This window comes from Petaurus breviceps, unplaced genomic scaffold (assembly GCF_028583685.1).
Source record: "Petaurus breviceps papuanus isolate PSGF00001 unplaced genomic scaffold, PetGlider_PUasm1.0 208, whole genome shotgun sequence".
NCBI classification, from domain to species: domain Eukaryota; kingdom Metazoa; phylum Chordata; class Mammalia; order Diprotodontia; family Petauridae; genus Petaurus; species Petaurus breviceps.
In genome coordinates, this window is record NW_027185852.1 from 28784825 (window position 1) to 28793765 (window position 8941).

Here is an 8941-nt window from a genome sequence, read left to right on the forward strand (position 1 = left end):
GCTGATAACTGTGGAACACTCCTCAAGTTACTTTGCTTTTGAACTTCAGCTTCATTATTTGCAAAATGGGGATGGTAAGCCTTGAACCGTATGGTGGATGTGCTTTGTACACCTTAAAACGTTATGAAAATGTCAGCTATTGTTATCTGTGGAATCTGGAGGCCTTAGCCCTGGAGATGGATTTCAGCACATCGAGGGTGGACAGCTCCAAGAAAGCTTGGTTCAGCTTTGAATTGATCCATTTCATTCAACAAGTACTTGTTGCTTCCCCGGCATTGGCGAGGGGTTGCTGCTGAGCCATTCATAACAGGAGTTAGAAAATACCCACCAGTTCCAGGCTTGCAAGAACGGCCGGTACTTACCTGCAAGGTTGTTTGAAATTCCTGACTGAAGGGTGAGGGTTAAGAGGTGGGAGGAAGGGGAAGGAGCTAGAGAAGACAGGTAGAGGGATTGGGGGGGAGGGGGAGGGGGGAGGGGGAGAGAAGGTGTTCTTCTAGAGCATCAGCTGGCTCAGATGGGGGGAGGGGGCCGAAGGCGGGAGAAGTGGAAAGAGGAAGGAGAGGAAGGTTGTTGGGTCAGAGAGTCAGAGCCCACTAGGTGGGCCCGCCATGTTCTTCTTCCCGCCTGGGAAAAGTGAGATTGCGTGTGGCTCCCTTGCTCCCTCCCTCTCTTGCTCGCTCGCTCGTTCGTCCTCCCGCCCGCCTGTTCTGCCCCTCCCCACGCCAGCGGCCGCTGGGCGCCTTGAAGCCTTGAGTCTGAGACTGAGCGTTGAGACCCGAAGCCAGCCACCTGGACTGCCTCCCCTGGGCAGTCCCCCGGGCTTGGCCCCCTGCCCCCGCCACTGGCCCATGCTGGAGGAATGATTTCTTCCGAAGCTAGCAGGGTGGGGAGACCAAAAGCACAGGATTGGGGAAGGCACAGAGCCTAGCCCCTCCCGTTGCCTCCACTCAAGAAGCCCAGTCCAGGATCTCCAAGCGGGTTGAGAACCTGGAGTGAAGCCAGACTCCTGCCTATGGTGGACTTGATACCTCAAGATTTTCCCTGCCCCCAATATCTGGCGATCTGCCCTCCTCATAATTTCGTCTGTCTGTCTCCCCCAACCTACACCCCCTCTCACTGCAAAGTTTGTGTCCTAGAAGGGGAGGCGTGCAGGCCCCCCGTCCCGGGGATGCTTCTCCTCTTGACGCTGTATCGCCAGTCTTCCTCCCTCCAGGGTGACCCCCGCCCCAGCTCAGGACCCAGCTCCAGCACCTCCCGGTCCGGATTCCTGGCTCCAGGCAAGTGAAGGAAGCGGATTTGGAGGGGAAAGCTGCGGGGGTTGGGGGGGGGGGGGAAGGAGGGGAGAAGCTGGGACGATGGTGCAGAGGCGAGGGCAGTGGGGAGAAAGAGGGAGAGTAGGGAGAGATAGACCAAAAACGACAAGCCGCAGGCGGCGGCGAGGGGGGGGGGGGGGTGTCTCGTGGTGACGGAGAAACAGACAAGAGGGGGAAGAAGTCAGAGACACATAAAGCCTGGTAGCTAGGAGATGCCTTAACTGGACTGAGCTCTAACCTCTGAGCTCTCTCTGGACTCCGGGCTCTGGGCTCTAATTTCTCCCTGGGCTCTGATTTCTTAATGGGCTCTAGGTTCTGATCGGGGCCACCTGTTGAATGCATGGCGTTACTCCCCCAGGGCTGAGGCTCGTTCCCTGCAGGACACTGATTTGGCATGACTGGGAGGGAGAGGGTAGAACTATCCCAGATGAAGGCAGACCTCAGTTTAAGCAATCCCCCAAGTGGAAATGCAGCCCCGACCTAAGGATCTTTCACTTTGCAAGAGCACCCCACACCCACTTTCCTTTTAAATAGCATATTCTACCACAAAGGGGAGGGGCAGCCTTTGGGTTTATCAGGTCCTGAGTCCTAGGATCTGCCAGATGTCTAGAGCAACTCTGACTCTCCATACACCGTTCCTCCCACCCCACCTCCACCCCCACCATGTTCCCTGTCTCCTTGTATCAGTATTTGGAAATGGAGGCTGGAGTTGGGAGGGATACTAAAAGACCAATCAGTCCAGTTTTCTCTGCCCTCCCCCTCATTGTAAAGATGTAGGAACTGGGGCCCTTGAACATATTAGATGATTAATAAGTATTTGTTAATTTGATTTCCATCCAATAAGTGTATAAAGCCCTGTCTAGCAATCAATGGGAATTTAATATATGTTTGTGTGTGTATGTACACACTGCCTGATGTATGTACATATGGGGGGGAGAATATACATATATATGTGTGTGTGTATGTGTGTGTGGATATGTGTGTGTATCTGACTACCAGCTCAGAGGCCTATTCCCAAAGTGCAGTTGCTTCATGTGTCACAGTCATGGAGGAACTGGTGAGCTTGCCCTTACTGGGTCTACACATTTACTTTCTAACTTTAGCCAGGCCCTCACTTCTGAATAGCAATACTATTTCTTCACTGATAGACTCTCTTCCACTCCCCATGGTGGCTATTGTAAGACTTATATTCAAGACTTATATTCATTCAAGACTGTTTTGGATGCTCTTCTCTCTACTTTCACTCAGTGACTATAAATTCCCATTAATTCAACTCACATCTCTCTGCAAGCAACTCCGAGATCTAGCCTCAGCCTCTGTCCTGAGTCTCCTCAGTCTCTCTTCCACATTTCCACATTTGGATAGACCTAACTAGATATCTCAAAGGCATTTGAAATTCAATATGTCCAAAAGAAAACTCATCATCTTCCTCTTTCTACCTCCAACCCAGCCCTTTCTGAACATCCCTGTCTCTGTAGGGGGCACCACCATCCTTCCAGTCACACAGGTTTGCAACATCAAAGCCCTCCTTAATGCCTTGCTCTTCTTCACCCTTCCCTTTTAACCCATTGCCATGTCTTATGGATTCCACCTCAAAAAATAATAAGGTTTAGAGCTAGAAGACCCAGAGATTTTGAGCGAATTTCACTGGGTCACAGAGGAATATCTAAGGCAGGATTTCAACTCAGATCTTCTTGAATCCAAGTCCAGCACTTTGTCCATGTAGCAGTTTCTCATAGGTTACACAAGTAGTAGAGCTAAAATTCAAAGCCAGGACTTCTTACTCCAAATTCCATATCCTTTCATTTAAACCTACCTCCACAATCTATCTTATATCTATGCCCTTCTTTTCATTCACACAGCCATCACCATGGTGCAAGCCCTGGTCACTTTTCCCCTAGACTATTACAGTAGCCTCCCTGCTTTCTCTCCCTACTCCATAGGGTTGCCAAATTGATACTCCTTGCTTCTTCTGTTTCTGCTTCTCTTTTTTAAGTAATTAAGGTTAAGTGACTTGCCCAGGGTCACACAGCAAGTAAGTGTCTGAGAATGGATTTTACCTCAGGTCCCCTTGACTCCAGGGCTGGTACTCTATTCTCTGCACCACCTAGCTGCCCCCCCCCCCCAGATTGATATTCTTAAAGCATGGATCCAACCATGACATTCCCATGATTAAGAAGGTCCAGTGGCTCTCCATTGTCACAATATAACCCTGTAAGTTACAACATAAACCTCTTTATTTGACTTTTGAAGCTCTTTGCAGTCTGACAGGAGCCTCCCTTTTGAGGTTTAATGTCTATCACTCCCCTTAATGTACTGTCTGTTCCAGCCCCACTGACCTCCTTCTGTTCCCCATCTATGAAATTCCATCTTCTATCTCTGCCCTTTGCATACTCTATCCTCCCTGCTTGGAATGCTCTTCCTCACCCCCCCCCACCTTCTTTAAGGATGCCCTAGCTTTCTTAAAGGCTTAGATCAAGCATCATCTCCAAGAATCCTTGTCTGCTTCACCTGATTGGGAATGCCTTCTTTATTACTGGGTTTTGCTTTTGCATGAATCTATATTTACTTACCTCTGAACATATTGCATCCCCCCGGTAGGATGTCAGCTCCCTGAAGGCATACACAATCTCATTTTTTTATTTGTGTGCCTGGGCAATAGAACGCACTAAGTGGGTTTAGCACTTTTAGTCAATGCTGAACAAATGCTTGTTGGTTGATTGATTGAGTGAGCTCTCTATTTGAGGCCTCCTTTGAAGCTGACATCAAACCATTACTTACTATTCTTTGGGTCCAACAATTAACCACTAGAGTTCATTTATTTGTGCTGTTATCCAGCTCATATCTGTACACTTTGTATCTAATGACAGTAGGACAGACCTCTAGTAAGATGACTCCAAATCTCTATAGCTATATCCAGCCCTAACAGCTCTCTCTCTCTCTCTCTCTCTCTCTCTCTCTCTCTCTCTCTCTCCCTCTCTCTCTCTCCTTCCCTCTTGCTGGATATATCTACCTGGATACAGGAGTGTGCTGAAGTCAGCTTGAACCATCTCTGAGTCAAATGTTCAGTGTGAGCATTTATACCCAGAAATTGGAAAACAATAAAATCAGGGTCTAATTTATTGTTTGCTGGTGGTCTGGACTTAAGAAAGTGATGGAAAATATGATAAAAGGGCAGAAGGAACAGAAATGTGTCCTGTGTTCAGTTGTTAAACATTTACCAGTGCACCTCTGCCTGGATGTCACCTCAAATTCAAAATGTCTAAAAGTAAGCACTCACCCCGAACCAGTCCTTTCTTAAAGATTTCCATTTCTTTCATTGGTGCCAAATTTAAGCTTGATGTCAAGAAAAAAACTTCCTAACTGTCCCAAAGTATAATGAGCTGCCTCAAGAGGTAATGATTGCTTCCTACTTGTGGGGGGTGGGGACAGAATATCTTCAAACAGAGGCTAGACAAGCATTCGTCAGGTGTGTTATAGAGGGGATTCTTTTCATGTATAGGTTGGATTCAATGGTTATTGAGGTAATATTTCCATATCTCAAATTCTATAATGCTAATTAATCTGAGCATTTGCATTTAAGATTTCTTAAGATATGGTATCCAGGCTTTTTGAAATTGTGATTTTGGGGATGGAACCAAGATGGTGGCATAGAAACAGGAAAACTCCATATGCTCCCTCCATGACCACCTCAAATACTTATAAAAAATGGCTCTAAACAAACTTTAGGGCTACAGAGCCCACAAAGCAACAGAGAGAAATAAACCTCACACTGAAGGCAGCCTGGAAGGCCAACAGGAAGGGTCCATCACACCACACTGGGAGCCGAGCCCAGCCCCTGTGAGTCCAAGGTTTTAGCCTCAGGGTGGCCATGTCCAGCCCTGGCTGGAGGGATTTCGGGAGAGTGGATCACTAGCAGCTGTGACAGTTTCCAGAATTATCAGCCCATAAATGCCAAAGACAAAGTGAGAGTTCAGTGTGGACTTTGTGGGAACAGGGGTCTAGGAATGTGGTCCAGCCTCTGCCTCCTGAGGGAGAAGTAGCAGAGGCACAGCAGCCACATGGCTGCTTCAGAGCTCCTGGCCTGCAGATCATAGAGGGACCAAGCAACCAGTCTGATGGGGTAATTGCTCTTGCTTTAGCCTGCTTGGATCTGGATTGCTATCTAGGGTGGAGGTCCTAGGGTGCATGACCAGTGTACAAGAGACAGTGGAGGCTTCTGAGAGGGCACCCAACTAATAGCTCCAGCATTTGAGAAAACCCCAGCAATTTGGGACAAAGCTCTCCTCTCTGGAAGCAGAATTCTACTGTGGCAAAAAGCTCAAAAGTCAAGTAATTGAGTGGCAACAAAAGGAAGCAAAGGAAGCAAAGCAAGCACAGAAATCTGACTCTGGATTCCTTTTTTGGGGACAGAAAGGATCAAAGCATGGAACAGGAGGAAGACAGTGAAGTCAGAACTACTGCACCAAAAGCTTCCAAGAAAACTATGAACTGGTTACAGGCCACAGAGGAGCTTAAGAAGAATTTTGAAAACCATATAAGAGAAGTGGAGGAAAAATTGGGAAGATAAATGAGAATGATGCAAGAAAATCATGAAAAGAGAGTCAACAACCTGACTGAAGAAAATAACACCTTAAAAATATACTAACTCAAAGGGCAAAAGAGACTCAAAAAGTCAATGAGGAGAAGGCCTTAAAAAGCTGAATTTGCCTGATGGAAAAAGAATTTTTAAAGCTCACTGAAGAGAATAATTCCTTCAGAATTAGATTGGAGCAAATGGAAGATAGTGACTTTATGAGAAATCAAGATACTATTAAACAGATCCAAACAAATGAAAAAATAGAAGGCAATGTGAAATATCTCATTGGAAAAACCACTGACCTGGAAAATAGATTCAGGAGAGATAATTTTAAAATTATTGGGCTACCTGAAAGCCATGATCAAAAAAAGAACCTAGAAATCATCCTTCAAGAAATTCTCAAGGAAAATTGCCCTGATGTTTTAGAACCAGTGGGCAAAATAGAGGTTGAAAGAATCCACCAATCACCTCTTGAAAATTATCCCAAAAAGAAAATTCCTAAGAATATTATAGCCAGGTTCTGGAATTCCCAGATCAAGGAGAAAATATTACAAGCAACCAAGAAGAAACACTTTGAATATTGTGGAAACACAATCAGGATAACACAGGATTTGGCAGCTTCTACACTGAGGGATTGGAGGGCTTGGAATATGATATTCCAGAGGTCAAAGAAGCTGGGATTAAAAACAAGAATCACCTACCCAGCAAAACTGAGTATCATGTTTCAGGGGGAAATATGGTCATTCAATGAAATAGAGAACTTTCAAGCATTCTTGATGAAAAAACCAGAGTTGAATAGAAAATTTCACATTCAGATACAAGAAGCAAGAAAAGCATGAGAAGGTAAACAGGGAAAAGAAATCATAAGGAACTTATCAAAGTTGAACTATTTACATTCCTACATGGAAAAACGGTAATTTTAACTTATGAAACTTTTCTCAGTATGAGAATAGTTGAAAGGAATATACATGTTTATATATAAATACATATATATGTATACATACATATATATGTCTATATAGGAGGGTATATGGGTGTATGAACACATATGTGAGTGTGTATATATGTGTACAGGTATACATAGATAGAGGGCACAGGACCAATTGAATAGGAAGGGATGATACTTAAAAGGTGACATGGAGATGTGAGAGAGGAATATGATGAGAGGAGATGGGGAGAGACAGAATGGGGTAAATTATCTCATATAGAAGAGGCAAGGGAAAACTGTTACAATGGAGGGAAAGAACAGGAAGGCAAAAGGGAATGAGTCAACCTTACTCTCATTGAATTTGGCTTAGGGAGGGAATGATATATACACTAAATAGGGTATCTTGCCCTACAGGAGAATAGGGGGGAAGGGGATTAGAGGGGAATGATGGGAGGGATGGCAGGTTGGGGGGGGGGACATAAGTTGGAAGCACACACTTTGAAAAGGGACAGGGTCAAAGTAGAGAATAGAACAGGTGGGGGTTGGGATAGGACTGAGGAAAATATAGTCAGTCTTTCACAATATATCCAACTATGGAAATGTTTTGCGTAGATACACATGTACAACCTATATTGAATTGCTTATCTTCCCAGTAAGGGTGGGTGATGAGGGAGGAAGAGAAAGAATCTGGAATTCAAAGTTTTAAAATCAAGTGTTTAAAAAAATATATTATTTTTTTTACATGCAACTGGGAAATAAGATATGCAGGTACTGGGGCATAGAGATCCATCTTGCCCTACTGGAATGATGAAGGGGGTATGGGGGAGGATATAGGAGAGAGCAGATTGGGGGAGGGGGTATACAATGGGATAATTGTTTTGGGGTGGTGGGTAGGGGAAAGACAGGGAGAAAATTTTTAACTCAAAATCTTGTGGAAATGAATGATGTAAACTAAAAATAAACATAAAATTTAATTTAAAAATTTTCAAAAAATAAAAATTGTGATTTTTTCAGTAGATCCAGTTACTCCTAAATTAACCTTTCTTGATATATTCTCCAATTGTCTTTTTGTCACTTGTTAATTTGTCATTTTCAGTTGTCTTTGATAGTAAATTTTATTCAATTTTTCTAACTTTTGGTTTTGTTATAATGTTTCTTTTCTCGTGGAGTCCTGAAGTTCTTTTTATCCATTCTAATAGTGGGGGGGGAGTCATTTTGGGGGCTCGCTACTTGAGTAAGAGAGAAAACCTTTTGGTCTTAGCTATTTATTCTTCTAACTTATTCCTTCAGGCTTTGATTGATTACCTGGGGTTCTTGTTTCATTTACAATTTTTATCTCTTGCTTCCTTCCTCCCAACGACTATTGTAGTCCTTGTAACAAGTTATGTTTTCCTCTGAGCTTCTGCTGTTAGTTGTTTTGGAATGATTCTCTTCTTCTGGGTTTGTCTCCTGGGCATCTCTTGATCCATCATATTTTCCCACAGCATTCACTGTCTTCTTCTGTTTACATATATCCCTAGCTTCAGTGCTTGACATTGTGCCACAGGCAAACTTTACCCCCTTCTCAACTCTTGAGTGGTGTGGTAGGGCCCTGTTTGGCCCTGACCTCAATTTCCTGGGCTCCTGATGCTTACTGGCTTCTGATGTGTCTATGCCAAGAACACTCGGCAGCTTTCTCTATCTTCAGTCAGAGCTCTACAATACTTACCAGATCTTAGGGTGCTACTGGTGTCTTCACATCACCCTGGGGCATGTTGGAGCAGTAAGTTGACATGAATTTACTAGGCACTTATTATGTGCTAGGCATTATGCTAAGCTCTGGGGATACAATTCAAGGAAAAAAAGACAGACATTCTCTGCCTCAAGGAGCTTACTCTAATAAAGGAAAACAACATTAAAAAGTAGTTGAATGGGATAGGACCAGGAAGAGGTAGGAGAAGGTCCTCACAAGTGTCCAGAGACTCGAATAGCTGGTCTGAAGTCTTTCTTCAAAATGGAGGCTCTGGGAAGAACTCATCAATAGGAAAAGGGACCTACAGGAGCAGAATTGCTAGGTCCTTGGTGGCCAAGTCCGGAGAATGAGAGATGGCTGGTCTGGGGGCCTTCCCCAAAATGAAGGTT